Source organism: Stegodyphus dumicola, chromosome X2 (genome assembly GCF_044657685.1).
Source record: "Stegodyphus dumicola isolate Sdum_Otavi_A_Nest chromosome X2, ASM4465768v1".
In the NCBI taxonomy this organism is placed as follows: Eukaryota; Metazoa; Arthropoda; class Arachnida; order Araneae; family Eresidae; genus Stegodyphus; species Stegodyphus dumicola.
In genome coordinates this window covers 90,191,749-90,207,900 of record NC_140781.1, presented here as the reverse complement: position 1 = coordinate 90,207,900, position 16,152 = coordinate 90,191,749, and the positions used below count along the sequence as shown (strand labels likewise).

The 16,152-nt window shown below is 33.9% G+C and overlaps 1 long non-coding RNA gene across 1 annotated transcript; it reads left to right on the top strand.

Annotated features, from left to right (window-relative positions):
* The first annotated feature begins 3,811 nt into the window (after positions 1-3,811).
* Positions 3,812-4,359, top strand: LOC118195328 (uncharacterized). The gene is made up of 3 exons (XR_015039211.1): positions 3,812-3,995; positions 4,118-4,175; positions 4,282-4,359. It is a non-coding gene; the product is annotated as an uncharacterized LOC118195328 (long non-coding RNA).
* Positions 4,360-16,152: the final 11,793 nt, after the last annotated feature.

Genomic DNA, 16,152 nt, shown 5'->3' with positions numbered 1-16,152 from the left:
ATATTGTATTTATCATTCATTATCTATAACCAAAGCCACGAGCGAGAGGTCATTTTCAATAATAAAAACATATTTAAGAAACACTATGATACAAGATCGGTTGTTAAACCTATCACTATTGAGCGTTGAAGTTGACATGGCTGTGAAAATGGACGTCCAGGTATTGATAAATAATTTTGCGGAAATGAAGGTTAGGAGATGCAAATTTTAATAAAAAAGATTTTTGTCTTTATGATGAATTTCGGTCACCAGTGCTTTAATTACACTTATTGAGGGGGGGGAATTAGAGAAGAACAGCAGTACGGGCTGAGGGAAAATTAAAAAGAAACAGGAAAAATCTTTAGCATTCATGTTTTTTTATAAAAATGTATTCAAGTAGTTAAGTGTACCAAAAGGATTTTTAAAAGGACAGCAAAAATATTACATATTTTCTACTAAAATTGTATATTCAAATAGTTTTCTTTATGAAGTTTATGATAAATATGTTTTATATTTAACAAATGTACTTGTATATTATTGCATAAATTATGTTCGTAAGTTGAGTAAAATCACAGAGTACTATCTATTGATGTAATATTTTTTCTGTAAGTTTATCAATTATCTTGTCTGTCAATATCAATTATCTATCACTCACACGCACGCACACAAAAAGTCTTAAATTACAGAATTAAAATCATCTGACGTCAAATACCCAGACTAAAGCAAATTTGCATTTCACCAGTTAGCAAAGGAAAAAAATATTTTCCTTTTTATTCTTTCTTCATATTACATAACTTTCAAATGGTTCCCTGAGAACGTGCTTTTATTTTTTAACAATTAATCCAGATGTGATAAAAATCATGAAAACATTGGCTCCAGGAATACTTGATTTTTTTTTTTTTTTTTTTTTTTTACTTTTCACGTTTTTTTTCTTTAGTTTAATTTTTATTTTTAAGCACATTAAATTTATTGGTTTAGGGACCCAGGAAATTATTTTGCATACGGGACCAAGAATTCTAGTTACATCAATGTCTATAATGTATATATGCGTAGCTAGTATATGTGTAATGAGATGAACTACCAGTGCTCACACACTTTACCGCCAGGTCGCTGCTGAACCCTTCATTAATTAATGACATAATCACACAAAGCCACGCATTTACACACAACTCGTGAACATAACAAGCAACCAGCGCATTAGCGGGATTCGAACTTCGACAGAACTACCAGTGCTCACACACTTTACCGCCAGGCCGCTGCTGAAATCTTCATTAATTAATGACATAATCACACAAAGCCACGCATTTACACACAACTCGTGAACATAACAAGCAACCAGCGCATTAGCGGGATTCGAACTTCGACAGAACTACCAGTGCTCACACACTTTACCGCCAGGCCGCTGCTGAAATCTTCATTAATTAATTACATAATCACACAAAGCCACGCATTTACACACAACTCGTGAACATAACAAGCAACCTAATTATTCTACACTTATATAATAATTCTATAATTATTCACATTATTTAAGTGATATGATTCATTAGTGTAATTGTACTGGCTCGTATACACACGAGGAAAACCACGAAATTTCCAATGCAGCCAGGGCAATATGAAAGACAAAAAAATGTAACAAATAACCAACAATTAAAGGTTACCAATAATAGTGTACAACAGAGATGTATACCTCTCGCCAACTGAAAACAATTGTTAAATTCAATGGAAATGAATTTTCAAAATCAACAGACATGCGGTCTTTAAATTTTGTACATCCGAATTGTCTTCTCTCTTAAGCAGCAATATGACAAAACATTTAAAAGAAGAGCACATCTTTAGAATTTCCGATAGACAGTCTTGCGCCGAACAGTGTTGCCATTGCTCGCTTAGAAATCGAGTTTCTTAATCAAAAACACATAAATGCTTTACAAAATGTTAAATAGTTAATAAAACAAATTACAAATTTGAGCTTTCAGATGCCCATATTCGGGTGGTGACGTACATATTCAAAATTTCATAGCTGTAGGTACCGTTGTTTTATCACAGTATCTGCATAAATGTTATGTACGTTAAACATATGTATATTTATGCTGATTCTTTATTATTAAATATCTTTAAATATAACACACAGCGATAATATTCGGTAGAAACAGTTCAACGCAAAATGCGATCATTTTTTAGTTCATCACGCACGCATATCTGCACACAAAAATAACAATACCTATTATTCTTCTGCATCTCTGTTTAAAAATGTTTTAAAAAAACATATGTACCGAAAAACATTTATTTGTAAAGTAAAATATTTTTTTTTCCGAAAATATTTTAAATAAATTTAAAAAAGAAGATTTTTCGCGATCATATTTTGCCGCGGTTAAGCCCGTGCAGCTGTCTGTCTGTCAGGTACTGAAAAAAATCAGTACCTCGGTACTTACGTGAAAACGTGGTTTGGACTTTGCCAAAGCTAAGTTTACTTTTAATCTATTTTCATCCATTACATTTTTAATATTATTTTTCACTTGAAATTTGTTTTAATACTTTGTTTTCATAGATACATATCATTACTATTATTTTTATTTTCCTTTTTTTTTTTTTTTTTTTTTTTTTGTAACAGTACTTTCTAGTTTGAACTTTTCACTTCTCTATCTTCCTATAATGAACTAATATTGTTTAATTAAACTTATAATTACTTTTCATCTTTATTAAACTTTTTTATTTCTGATAATTTTGACTTTTGCATAATTGCCAAGTTTCTGAAATTTCTAACAATAAATTTCATTAAACTATTTCTGTCACTGTACTGACTTTTTTGAATATGGCTTCTTTGCATGAAAAACTGAAATATTTCTGTTTAATTACTGACATGCATTTAATTAATACAGAGGCAGCTGCACTCGAGTTTGCCACCGATGCTGGACTTCTTCCCAGAGAGGATGAGGCACCACCTTGCCCCAAGTGCCAGGCACCAATGAGAAGCAACAATAGAAAGGAATCAAAGCTGGGATGGCGTTGGGTCTGCAGCCTGAGAAATCGCAACAACTGCTCTGGCATGATTAACCCCATTGAAAACACCTTTTTTGAAGGTACAAAAATCCCAATAAGGGAAGCTTTAGTCATAACTGTGTACTTTGTTCTAGATCACAGTTTTAGCTACATAAATCAGCAGCTAAAGCTATGGAGGGAAAAGCAAAAATTACCAGTAATTGCAAATGAGACTATTGTTGACTTTTTATCATATTGTCGTGAGGTATGCGAAATTTTTGCCTCTCATCATAGCAGAATGTTAGGTGGTAAAGGAAAATCTATATTAATTGAAACATTTTTGACCCGCCGCAAGTACAACCGCGGCAGGGTAACCAAAAATATGACCATCGTAGTTTTAGGCATCTACTGTCGAGAAGACAAAGAAGGATTATTTTTCAAGGTTAAAGGAAAAAGCAAAAGGCATTTGTGGCCTTACATTAAACGTCATGTTCACCCAGAAACCACCTTCATATACACTGACTCTGCTCCACAATATAAAAGGATAGAAAATTTATTTCCGGCAGCAACACATAAAACTACCAATCACAAGAAAGGTAAATATGTGTCTTTTTTTTTTTTTTAATGAGTGAAATTTTGTTTTTCATCCTTAACATTCATTAATCCTTTATTTACAGGCGTATTCGTAGATCCCGATGATAAACAGAACACTATAAATGATCTTGAGGGTGAAAACAAACTTTTTAAGAGGTCTATAAAGAGCAAGAGAACAGATGATATTTGCACGCAGTACATGGCTGTACATTATTACAGGCGGTTCTGCTTGAAGCTCTTTACTTATGATGGAGAAAGACTTGCTCAGTTTCTACAGGACATTAAAGCTGTGTATCCAGGCCATGGAAAAGTCGGCCTTGAACTTAAAATGTTGGACGAACCAACATCAGAAAGCGAAGGAATTGAGGACCTGATGCCTCCAAAGAAATCAGCCCGACAAGATGATGATATACCATTCATTCAGGAAGATGATGATAAATGGGGTAAAACCAACAAATATAACTTTATTTTTGACATAATTTATTTATTTACATATATATACATACAAAAATTGCATTTAAATATTAAATTACATACCATTATAATCTATGTGCTTATTTTTCAGAGTAAGGGAACACAGACCAAGTTTTAAAACTGGAATAAATGATAAGAAAAGCATACAAGTAAATTGTTTACTATAATTTGTGTAAATGTTCAGATGGTCCACAAATTTTGATTTAATACCTTTTTGTTTTTCACATGAAATTGTTATTTTTTATTTCCTTTTAGAATTCAACCAAAAAAACAGAGCCCAGAAAACAAAAGGATGGAAATGTTGCGAAAATGTTGCATATCTTTTACAGAAAGAGGTAAATGTGTATTTCAGTTATTCTCAACTTTTATTTTGACGTGAGAGCTATTCTTTATATATTTTGTTATTCCTTCATTAAAATAAACTTTCTTTCACAGCTGCAGATACAAAATGTCATGAAATACTATGACAGAGGTAAGACAAAATTTTAACCATTCACAGCTTATGTTTCAAATTATTGCTTCACTTTATTTTAATACTACTTCTTCAGTAAAAGCAACTGTAAAATTTATTTAGTTATTATTAGTATAAGTTTACCTACTTATTTTTCAGTAAAAAAAACTTTATTGCAAATTAGGTAATCCAAAAAAATAAATAAAAGAAAGAAGAAAATTAATTTTGACAGATAAATTGACAAACATAGAGGTGAGTTGATTAATTTAAAGGTTTCCAGCCTACTTCTTACCAGAAAACATTTTATTGTTAAGGATAATTTATCACCCCTTTCAGGTAAAGAATATTGCAGAAATGAGAAATGAATCATGGAAAGAAATGAATCTTCAGTCAGAAAATATACAGGTGAATTCATAACTTTTAATGTTTCCAGCCTGTTTATTTTAATTATGTATTTTCATACTACGTTTATTATTTTAATTTTACCACTTATTTATTATTTTAAATATAAGGATTCAATCTTACATTATTAACTTCTTAAACTTGCCACCCTTTTGTGGTAATTGTGTATTTTTGTACTATGTTCAATTATTATTTTCTAGTTAAAAAGAGTATGTAGTTAACAAAAGATTAAAACTAAACAACAGAAAGAACACTTTTAGAAAAAATATTAAAACATTTAATAAAAGTGTTTATATATACGCTAACTTATGTTTTCATTATCGTAACCTTGTTTAGTTATCTTGTATTATGAATATGCATAATATGGATATTTTGTTTAGGGACTTCAAAAATAACATTTTGCTGCCACTTAGACGAGGGAAGAAGCAGATGGAGAAATCAACTCGGATGACAAACCCAGTACCTGGGGGTATAGCCAGGTTTTTCTTTCAAGAAACACATCCAAGTTGAAACGACTGATGCGGGCCACACCTGAAAGCGAAGGAACTGAGCAACTGCTGCCACCGCAGGAAATCTCGACGATCATGAAATTTAAAATCTTGTTTACTTATCTTGTATTTTGAATATGCATAATATGGATATTTTGTTTAGGGACTTCAAAAATAACATTTTGCTGCTACTTAGACGAGGGAAGAAGCAGATGGAGAAATCAACTCGGATGACAAACCCAGTGCCTGGGGGTATAGCCAGGTTTTTCTTTCAAGAAACACATCCGAGTTGAAACGACTGATGCGGGCCACACCTGAAAGCGAAGGAACTGAGCAACTGCTGCCACCGCAGGAAATCTCGACAATCATGAAATTTAAAATCTTGTTTACTTATCTTGTATTTTGAATATGCATAATATGGATATTTTGTTTAGGGACTTCAAAAATAACATTTTGCTGCCACTTAGACGAGGGAAGAAGCAGATGGAGAAATCAACTCGGATGACAAACCCAGTACCTGGGGGGTATAGCCAGGTTTTTCTTTCAAGAAACACATCCGAGTTGAAACGACTGATGCGGGCCACACCTGAAAGCAAAGGAACTGAGCAACTGCTGCCACCGCAGGAAATCTCGACGATCATGAAATTTAAAATCTTGTTTACTTATCTTGTATTTTGAATATGCATAATATGGATATTTTGTTTAGGGACTTCAAAAATAACATTTTGCTGCTACTTAGACGAGGGAAGAAGCAGATGGAGAAATCAACTCGGATGACAAACCCAGTGCCTGGGGGTATAGCCAGGTTTTTCTTTCAAGAAACACATCCGAGTTGAAACGACTGATGCGGGCCACACCTGAAAGCGAAGGAACTGAGCAACTGCTGCCACCACAGGAAATCTCGACGATCATGAAATTTAAAATCTTGTTTATTTATCTTGTATTCTGAACATATACAACATGGATATTTTCTCTACAAAAAACTCCAAATAGTGAATTGCCAAGTAATACTGCTGAAAACTGCAAAATGTGGTGCTGAATGGTAAGTAATATAAAATATATGTGTACACATTAAAATTAGAGGATTATGGCTCCTGGCGAAACCTCGTAAAAAAAAAACGCATCAGGATTCCTACCTCCTAGTCTTACACGTACTAGCTTAAAAATTGGGATTATTTGTAACTATTTTGTTTCACTAATATCATTAATCACATTTCTTACTGTTTCTATTTTTTTATCAAATTTAGATTTAATTAAAAATCACTTTAACCTGCATGTAACGTCATGTAATGTGAAAATAGTGCCTATTTTTTAAATGAAATTATATGATAATACCCGCATAAATATTTTTTATAAATAATTGATTTAAATATAATTATAAAAACTCTTAATTTACAAAATTTGGTAATGCTTCAATTAAAATGAATAGTCAAAAAGCAGAAGAAAAGATTTTTCTTTTTTTAAGTACGTGTAAGTCTTAAGGTGATGTGGAAATGAATCATTTCTAATTTCAAAATGCAAAATGCTTGTAAAAATTGTTCTTTTTCAGATCTGATGAACAGGCCTCGGTCTATAAGAGTGGAGTTCAGTGAAACGAAGTATTGGATTTTAACAAGGAATGAATCTATAACAGTTTTTCTTGTGAAAAAATGAAATTTTATAAGTTATCAGCAGAGTCATAGTTACTGTTTTCAGCGCCCAGGGAAAACTGAAGATTTTGTGCCCCTCCCGACTACTGGCCAAAAATGGAAAACATTCAACTCTAAAAATCCGTAACATCATTTTGGCCTTCCTTGGATGATGTGCCCACGGACATATGCCCCCTTTCTAGCCCTGGTTATCATATACACAGTTTCTAGTGAACTTGTTGACTGTGAGAACCTGGATACATATTTTCTTGCAAAACTGTAAGAAACTAGATAAAAATTTTCTTGTGAAAAGATGAAACTGTGAGAACCTGGATAAAAATATTCTTGTGAAAAGGTGAAACTGTGAGAACCTGGATAAAAATTTTCTTGTGAAAAAGTAAAATTTTTATATAAATATAAATAACATAATTTAAGAAGACAAAGATTGTACAAGCAATGTCATCTAGGGGTAAGTACCTTCATTTTGCAATATATGTTTATATTGATAAATTAAAAAATATGAAATTCTAGCATATTGAAACATAAGTTAAGAAATATTTGTTTAAATTTATTAATTAAAAAAGGTGAAATTCTTACATATTGAAACAAAAGTTAAGAAATATATGTTTAAATTGATTAATTAAAAAGAGTTGAAATTCTTGCATATTGAAAAATAAGTTAAGAAATGTATGTTTAAATTGATTAATTAAAAAAAAGTTGAAATTCTAACACAGGGAAAAATAGAAAATATATGTTCAAATTGATTAATTAATAAAAAAAAAATGAGTGCTATATACTGAAAAATAAGTTTCTTAAAAAGAACTTAGCATATATTACAAATACCTTAATAAATGTTCTAATTTTTCATTTCTCATCCATATATATCATGTTTAACTATCATACACTTACCTGCATAACATAATTAATTTAAATATAAATTCATTATTAATTTAAATGCCAAATAATATAATGCCGAAATTACATGCAAGTCAAATTTTTAGGTTGGAAGCTTTCTTTTAAATCGATTGTTTACAGTTTGAGCGTAAGTACTTCTTCGCCCTATAGCGTTTCATGCAAAACATTTCACTCGTTAAAGTACACGTTAATTAAAATTTCTTGTTCTATTACTTTAGACTGAATTACAATTAGTAAGTTATCATATCATGCTTAGTAATATAACATTAACTATGTTGTACAACATTGAAGAAATAGGGAATGTCAGGCGTCATCATGTCAACATTTTCGCATTTCTGAAATCCAAGATGGCGGCCAAAAACTCGCCAAATTCAGCCAAGAGCCGGGTATCCGAAATGAGCCCTAGATTGATTATTTAATCATAGAATTGTAGCTGAACCACCGCTTCCAGAAATTTAGACGTGGCATTTAGATACGTCATTAGATTCATAGTTAGATGCGTAGGCAGCGACATTCGTGATTCGAATAGTGTACATTAGTGCGTACATAAACATTTTTTGGTGCTATATGCCAGGAAGTCGGCTAAAATTCGAAAATATGGATTCGTATGTATGGATTAGCACGGTGTGAAGTGTGCGAAGCCTGCAAAAAACAGGTAGGATAAGTTTTCTATTTTAAAGTAATTATGGAAGATCCTGTGGCTAAGCTTAAATCGAAACGCAAAGTATTAAGGACAGCAGTGTCCAAGGTACTAAAGAAAATTGAGACAGAATTAAGCAAAGATGACGTTAGTATAAATGTAATAGAAGAAACTTTAGACATATTAAACGAAAAGGCAAACACTCTGAGTGATTTAAACACTCAAATAGACCAGGAGTTGAAGGTCCCAGAGGATGAATTTGAAGTTTCATCCGCTCTAGAATATGAAGAAAAAATCCAACTGTGGCAATTTAGAGCAAGAAAACAATTGAGAAAATTACACAAACTCGAAAATTCGGATCCTAATGAAACTGCTATAGATTCCAAACTTGAAAATAATAAAATTATTCGCCTTCCAAAATTGACTATCGCTAAATTTTTTGGTGATTCTAGCAATTGGCAGGAATTTTGGAGTCAATTCGAGGCAGCTATCCATAACAATGACTCATTATCGAAAGTAAGTAAGTTCAGTTACTTAAAGTCAGTACTAGGTGGGGTAGCTTATAATGCCGTTTCCGGACTCTCGCTTACAAATGAGAACTTCGATTCAGCTATACAACTGTTAATTAACAGGTTTGGGAGAAAAAATTTGGTAATAAATGCTCACATGAATAAACTGTTAAATCTTTCCCCTGTTAGAAATGTAAGGGATATAGAAAATCTTAGGAATTTATATGATTAGTGTGAAACTCAAATTAGATGCTTAAAGTCAATGAACGTCGTATCAGAAACTTACGGTAGTTTACTTTGCCCATTATTGCTAAAATTAATTCCATCAGAGATATCATTAGAATACGGTCGCAGTAGAAACAGTGACCAAACATGGAACGTTAACGAATTAATGGAATTTATTCGTAAAGAAATAGAAAGCCGCGAAAGAGCTACGCAGTTAAATGAAAGTAGAAAAACAAAACACTGAGCGGAAATGATTCATAACTGGAGGCATAAATCAAACGATCGTCTCCACTCCGCTCACGATAATGTAAACAACAAGCTCAGTAAACAGTTTGAAAGAAGTTCGCCTAAAACGTATGAATATGTTGCTCCAGTCGCTAGCAGTAAATGCATATATTGTGACGAACTACACGATTAGGAGCGCTGCGAAATTAAAACCGTGGAGGAGCAAAGAAATATTTTAAAATCTCAAGCCCGATGTTTTTTGTGTTTAAAATCTCAGCATAAAATTAAGCAGTGTAAGGAAAGAAAAATGTGCGAAATATGTAATAAAAAACACAATAGGTCTATTTGTTTCCAACTCGAAAGCAAATCGGAGAAAAACAAGGTCATGTCGACAATTCCATCCAGTAAAGAAGATGTTCAGATTAGTCAATTAAAAACCGAAACTTTCCGCAGTGCTTTGCTACAAACGTGTACTGTGATGATACGTCCATTTTCTGAGAAGGATAATTTAGAACCAGTTCGTATTCTATTGGACAATGGATCGATGAGAAGTTTTATAATTCGGGACATTTCAGAGACGTGTAAATTACCTGTTATTCGAAAGAAGACTTTGTCCACATTTGCCTTTGGGGTTAACCAGGCAACAGAACAAACTTACAATATTGTGAAAGTTAAACTAGAAAACAGAAGTAAACCATCCCTAAGTATATAAATTGAAGCTTTGGAAACTAACCAAAATATGTGCAACTAATTTGCCTTTCCCTGATATCCCAGTTTCCAAAATTAACAAAGAGTTAATAGGATTACAATTAGCTGATTCTTGTCAATTCAGTGATAAAAATATTGCTGTTTTGATCGGAGCAGATTACTATCATGAAGTAATAACTGGTAGACTTAAATGTTTTAAAAATAAACTTATAGCTTCCGAAACAATATTTGGATGGTGCCTTCAAGGCCGGACTTATTCTAACGGTAAATTGTTAAACATGGACATTATTATTGACGACAAATTGGTCTCAACACAGTTAAAGCAGTTTTGGGAATTAGAAACATTGGGAATAGAACAAGGGAAGGAAATTAGTAAAATAGATAATGACATTTTAGAGAAATTTAACAGAACTATCAAATTTAAAGAAAAGCGATATGAGGTTAAACTCCCTTGGAATGAACATTCGTCTGAATTAAAAACGAGTTACGTAAATGCAGAAGTTCGCTTTAATAAACTGGTTAAAAGGTTAAGAAATGATCCACTGCTTCATCAGCAGTATCACTCAGTTATAGAACAGCATTTAAAAATGGTATAGCTGAGGAAATTGATCCAAGTTCTGAAGAAACAGGAAGAATTTATTACATGCCTCACCAGCCAGTTATTCGACCTGATAAACCCGTAGGAGTTGTATTTGATGCATCCAGGCATTCGAAAAATGAATATTCTTTAAACGATTGTCTCTATTACGGTCCTAATTTAAATCTACCATTGTTAGAGATATTAATACAATTTTGTATACATAGCATAGCATTTACTGCCGACATTGAACAAGCCTTTCTCCAGATTTCTCTGTCACCTCAAGATAGGGATGCTGTAAGATTTTTGTGGGCAAATAACTTTACAGATAAGGATGGGAAACCTAACACGAAAATACTTAGGATGACCCGCGTTTTGTTTGGAGCTACATCCAGCCCATTTTTGCTTGCCGCTACTATCAAACATCACATAAATACCTTTAAAGAAACAAATCAGAAAGCAGTTAAACTATTGAACGAATGTTTATACGTAGACGATTTGATAGGTGGGGTTGAAGACGAAAATGAAGCTAAACTCATATATGAAGATACATGATATATATTGAAGGCTGCTGGTTTCAACATGCGAAAATGGAAAACAAATTGTGGGAATCTGCAGGAAGTTTTCGACGAATACGAAAATGGCGAATTCCAGAAAGTTCTGGAACAGAAGGTATTGGGATATAAATGGAATTACAAGGAAGACCTTCTGAAGATAGAATCACAAAATCTAACTAATCAAACTCAAGGGGAAACAAATCTAATGACAAAAAGAGAAGTTCTTAAAACCATTGGAAAGCTTTACGATCCCATTGGATTTATAAGTCCATTCACTATTAGGGCAAAAATACTAATGCAGGAAATTTGGCAACTTGGAGTAGATTGGGATGATCCGTTACCATTGATTGACTTTGAAAACAGAATGAAAAAAATGGATTAATGAACTGTCAGCTATTCAGGATGTAAAAATTCCGCGACATTACTTCCGAAAGACTAACAAGTCTGAATTGAGAGATATTCAAATGCATTGCTTTACCGACGCAAGTCAGAAGGTGTAGCCTTGGCTACTAATGTTTAAAATTAATTTATGACTAGGAACAGCATGAATTATAAACAAATAGCTAAGTTATTGCATTTTATTTTTCGGCTATCGAAATGCGACGCTACGAGCAACGTTTTGAAACCAAAACCTAGCAATCATGAATCAGAACTAGAACTAGTTGCCATTCAGCATAAAGAAATTTAAATATAAATATGAATTACGAGGGCCATCCAGGAAGTAGATTACGTTTCCGTCTGTGTCCGCTAGGGGCAGGGCTAGCGCGGCCATCTTGGGGTCAGAGCGTTGCGCAGCTCAGTCTGCATCTAGCCGTGCTAGTGAGAGGTTCGTGCTGTGCTCCGTTCAGATACTGTGACGGTTTGAAATGTCTGCATTAATTGAAAATCCCGCGAGCTGCGCTCAGTAATAAGGTTTCTGACTGCAAAAAACTGTAAACCGATAGAAATCTATCGGCAGCTTCGTGAAGTGTATGGGGACAACATTATCACTGAAGGTGGAGTGCGTCAGTGGGTCATAAGATTTCAAAATGGCCGAACCAATGTTCACGACGAAGATCGAAGTGGGAGACCCAGCATAGTGACCGCCGAACTTCTCGAAAAAGTCGATGCTAAAGTCCGTGAAAATCGAAATTTCGCAATAACGGAACTTTCTTTAAGTTTTCCACAAATTTCGCGAAGTTTGTTGCACGAAATCATCAGCGAAAAGCTCGGTTACCACAAGTTTTGTGCAAGATGGAAGGCAAGAAGAGGTAACGAAGTGGTTGAAGGCGCAGGCGGCCGAATTTTTCGACGAAGGAATTTCCAAGCTCGTACATCGCGACGATAAATGCCTTAATTTGTATGGTGACTATGTAGAAAAGTAGTATTTGAGTGTGGCTTTCATCTGTATATAATAAAATTTGTTTCCTATACTTTGTTTATTTTTTTATTCCAAAACGTAATCTACTTTCTGGATAGCCCTCGTACTTATTGCCATTCAGCATAAAAGAAATATAAATATGAATATTAACAAAATATTAAAGTTAATTTTATAAAATAATTAAACACATGAACAAATATATGAAATAAAAAATAATTATTTCTCATGCAATAACTGGGCCACTACAAAGGCATATGGAGCTGTGATATACCTGCAATACGTCACGACGGACAGTGAAATAGGAAGTAGTTTTGTCATTTTCAAAACCAGAGTAGCTCCACTGAAGAAGCTGTCCCTTCCAAGATTAGAGCTGATGGGGGCGCTCATCGGAGCAAGATTAGCCTCGAATGTGAAAGAACAGTTAGAGAAAAGAGTCCAGATGAGTGTATATTTTTGGTCAGACTCTTCTGTTACGTTACATTGGATAAAGGGCGATTTAAATAAATGGAAGCCATTCATCCAACATGGAGTAATGGAAATACGAGAGAAAACATCCCCTGAGTCCTGGAATTATTGCTCTGGAGATGAAAATCCGGCTGATATGCTGACCAGAGAAACAAAGACAAATTCCACGAAAGGAATAACGTTGTCTGAACTACGAAATAGTGACATGTGGTGGCATGGACCTAAGTGGCTATTACAGAGCATCGATTCGTGGCCTAAACTTGCAGAATCAGTAAGAGATTTCAAGGATCATGAAGAGCTTGAACTTCTAAGGGGAGTTGTAGCGAACGCAACAGTCACAGGTGAAAATTCCATTGAGAACGAATTCATTAAAAGGTATTCGTCATTCAGCAAATTGATTAGAACTACTGCGTGGTGTTTAAGGTTTGCGAACAACTGTAGAACCAATCCATCATTAAGAAAAGAAAGTTTTTTAGTGATTCTGAACTACAGAATGCAACAAAAGTGCTAGTCAAATGTGTACAACATTCTGAATTTCAACCTGAAATTAAGTGCCTGCAGTCAAAACGAGTTGGTGGCAGACTACGTTTCTCCAATCTTTCAGAAGACCAGAAATATCAACTTCTTTTACACAAAAGACATTATTTCACTGAATTACTCATAGATTATTATCACAAAAAATCTCTTCATTCGGGCGTTCAAACAACACTTTCTCTTATTAAACAATTATACTGGATACCTTCCGGACAAGATAGAGTTAGACGCATTATAAGTAAATGCATGACGTGCTTTCGAACAAGGAACCAAACCATAAACCAAACGATGGGAGACTTACCTAGAGATAGAGTTGTAATAACTAGACCATTCGAAAAAATAGGACTGGACTTTGCAGGTCCAGTTATCACCAAGCCTAATTTGAAAAGATCTGGAGTTACGTTTAAATCATACATCGCGATATTTATTTGCTTTAGTACAAAGGCTATTCATCTAGAAGTAGTATCGGATTTGTCTACTAAAGCATTTCTAGCATGCCTCAGAAGGTTTATTGCCAGACGATCTAAACCATCCATTGTTTGGAGTGATAACGCTACAAACTTCAAGGGAACGAAGAATGCTCTTGATAAACTCTTTAGAATTTGTAGATCGGATCCTATTCAGCGCTTTAGTTCCGAAGAAGGTATAACATGGAGATTTATTCCTCCTTCTTTCCCCGCATTTTGGCGGATTATGGGAGGCTAATATAAAATCAATGAAGAGAATTTTGACAAAGGTCGCGAAAATGACAATTTTAAACTTTGAAGAGCTGTATACATTAATTACACAAATAGAAGCCTGCTTGAGCTCTCGACCTCTGTCACCTATTTCGGCTGATCCAACAGATCTTCAGCCTTTGACTCCAGGTCATTTCCTAAGAGGAGCTCCAATTTTGTCGATACCAGAACCGAATGATTCTGTAGATTCTTTGACCTTGTCTTCTAGATGGACTTTAATTCAAAAACTTAAGAGCTAATTTCTGGAACCGTTGGAGCGTGGAATATCTTAATCATTTGCAGAACCGCTCAGAATGGAATCAAGTGAGATCCAATCTCAAGGCAGGACAACTAGTCTTGTTAAAGGATAAAAAAAAGACACCCATGAAGTGGACACTAGCTCGCATCGAGGAAACCTTTCCTGGTTCAGATGGCCTAGTACGAGTCGTAGACGTCAGAACTTCAGATGGAATCTTTCGTCGAGCCGTCTCCAATATCAGTCCACTCCCATTTCCAAATGATGTTGGACAATTGTCCAACGGGGGCCGGGATGTTCCGGTTTGACTAGAAACTTTCACTATGCCGATGTTCCGGTTTGATTAGAAACAAACTTTTCTTTGCCTCAGAATGGCAACAGTGAGAACTTGACTTTCGATTTGTTATGACGCAGCTAGAACGCTGCTCATGAGATGTAACATTAGATTCGATTCTAGATTAGATTAATTTTAGTATTTTAATAAATCTTTTAAGCTAGATTGATTATTTAATCATAGAATTGTAGCTGAACCACCGCTTCCAGAAATTTAGACGTGGCATTTAGATACGTCATTAGATTCATAGTTAGATGCGTAGGCAGCGACATTCGTGATTCGAATAGTGTACATTAGTGTGTACATAAACAAGTGCTATCAACACATATGCTCAATTTTATTACTATTATACGTTTAAATGCATCCTATTCATTCTTCAAATCTAGTGATGAAATAAGTTTTAGAAATTATGATATTTCGGCTAAATTTCTATTAAGAGAAGTAAATTTTGTCTCTTCCAAGAGACACGGCATGTACATTTCACTGATGAAAGAAATTACAGCGAAACACGATTTTGCACAAAGTTTGTTCTATAAACGATAAGCACAATTAACGTACATTGCAATCAGTACGCTATTTCATTATTATAATTATTTTTCATGTTTAACTAAATCTTATTTCCTTAATCCAGTGTTGCAAATGGTTTAAAAAAAAATAAACTACAGATTTTCTTGCCTTCGAAGTTGGAAAATGTAAGTTCATCACATTCAAGTACAATATCGTGCATATCCCCAATATGTTCTCTTAATTGTTGATTAGGTTAATGAATTTATGCCGTAAGATGAACCAATTAAACTACTTCCGACTGATTCAGGACGTACATCATGCACATTACATAATTGGCGAAATAAATTAGAACGAAATTAAAAATATCTTTTCGCAAAAAGTGCAAATTTCATTTTTAAGAGTAATCTAACCAGAATGAAATAACTTTGTACACAATGCTAGAATATTATGCAAGAGCAACGGCTGGCATGCAACACTGTCAAAAAACTAAAATGGTGGTGGTAAAATTTTGCTACACGAATTCGCCAAGAAGTTTTCGCCAATTCCTACGACAACCCGAGAGGTTTTTGGTTAGAATTGAGACCCTCCTAAAAAAAGAAAAAAAAAAAAAAAAAAAAAACTTTTTATCT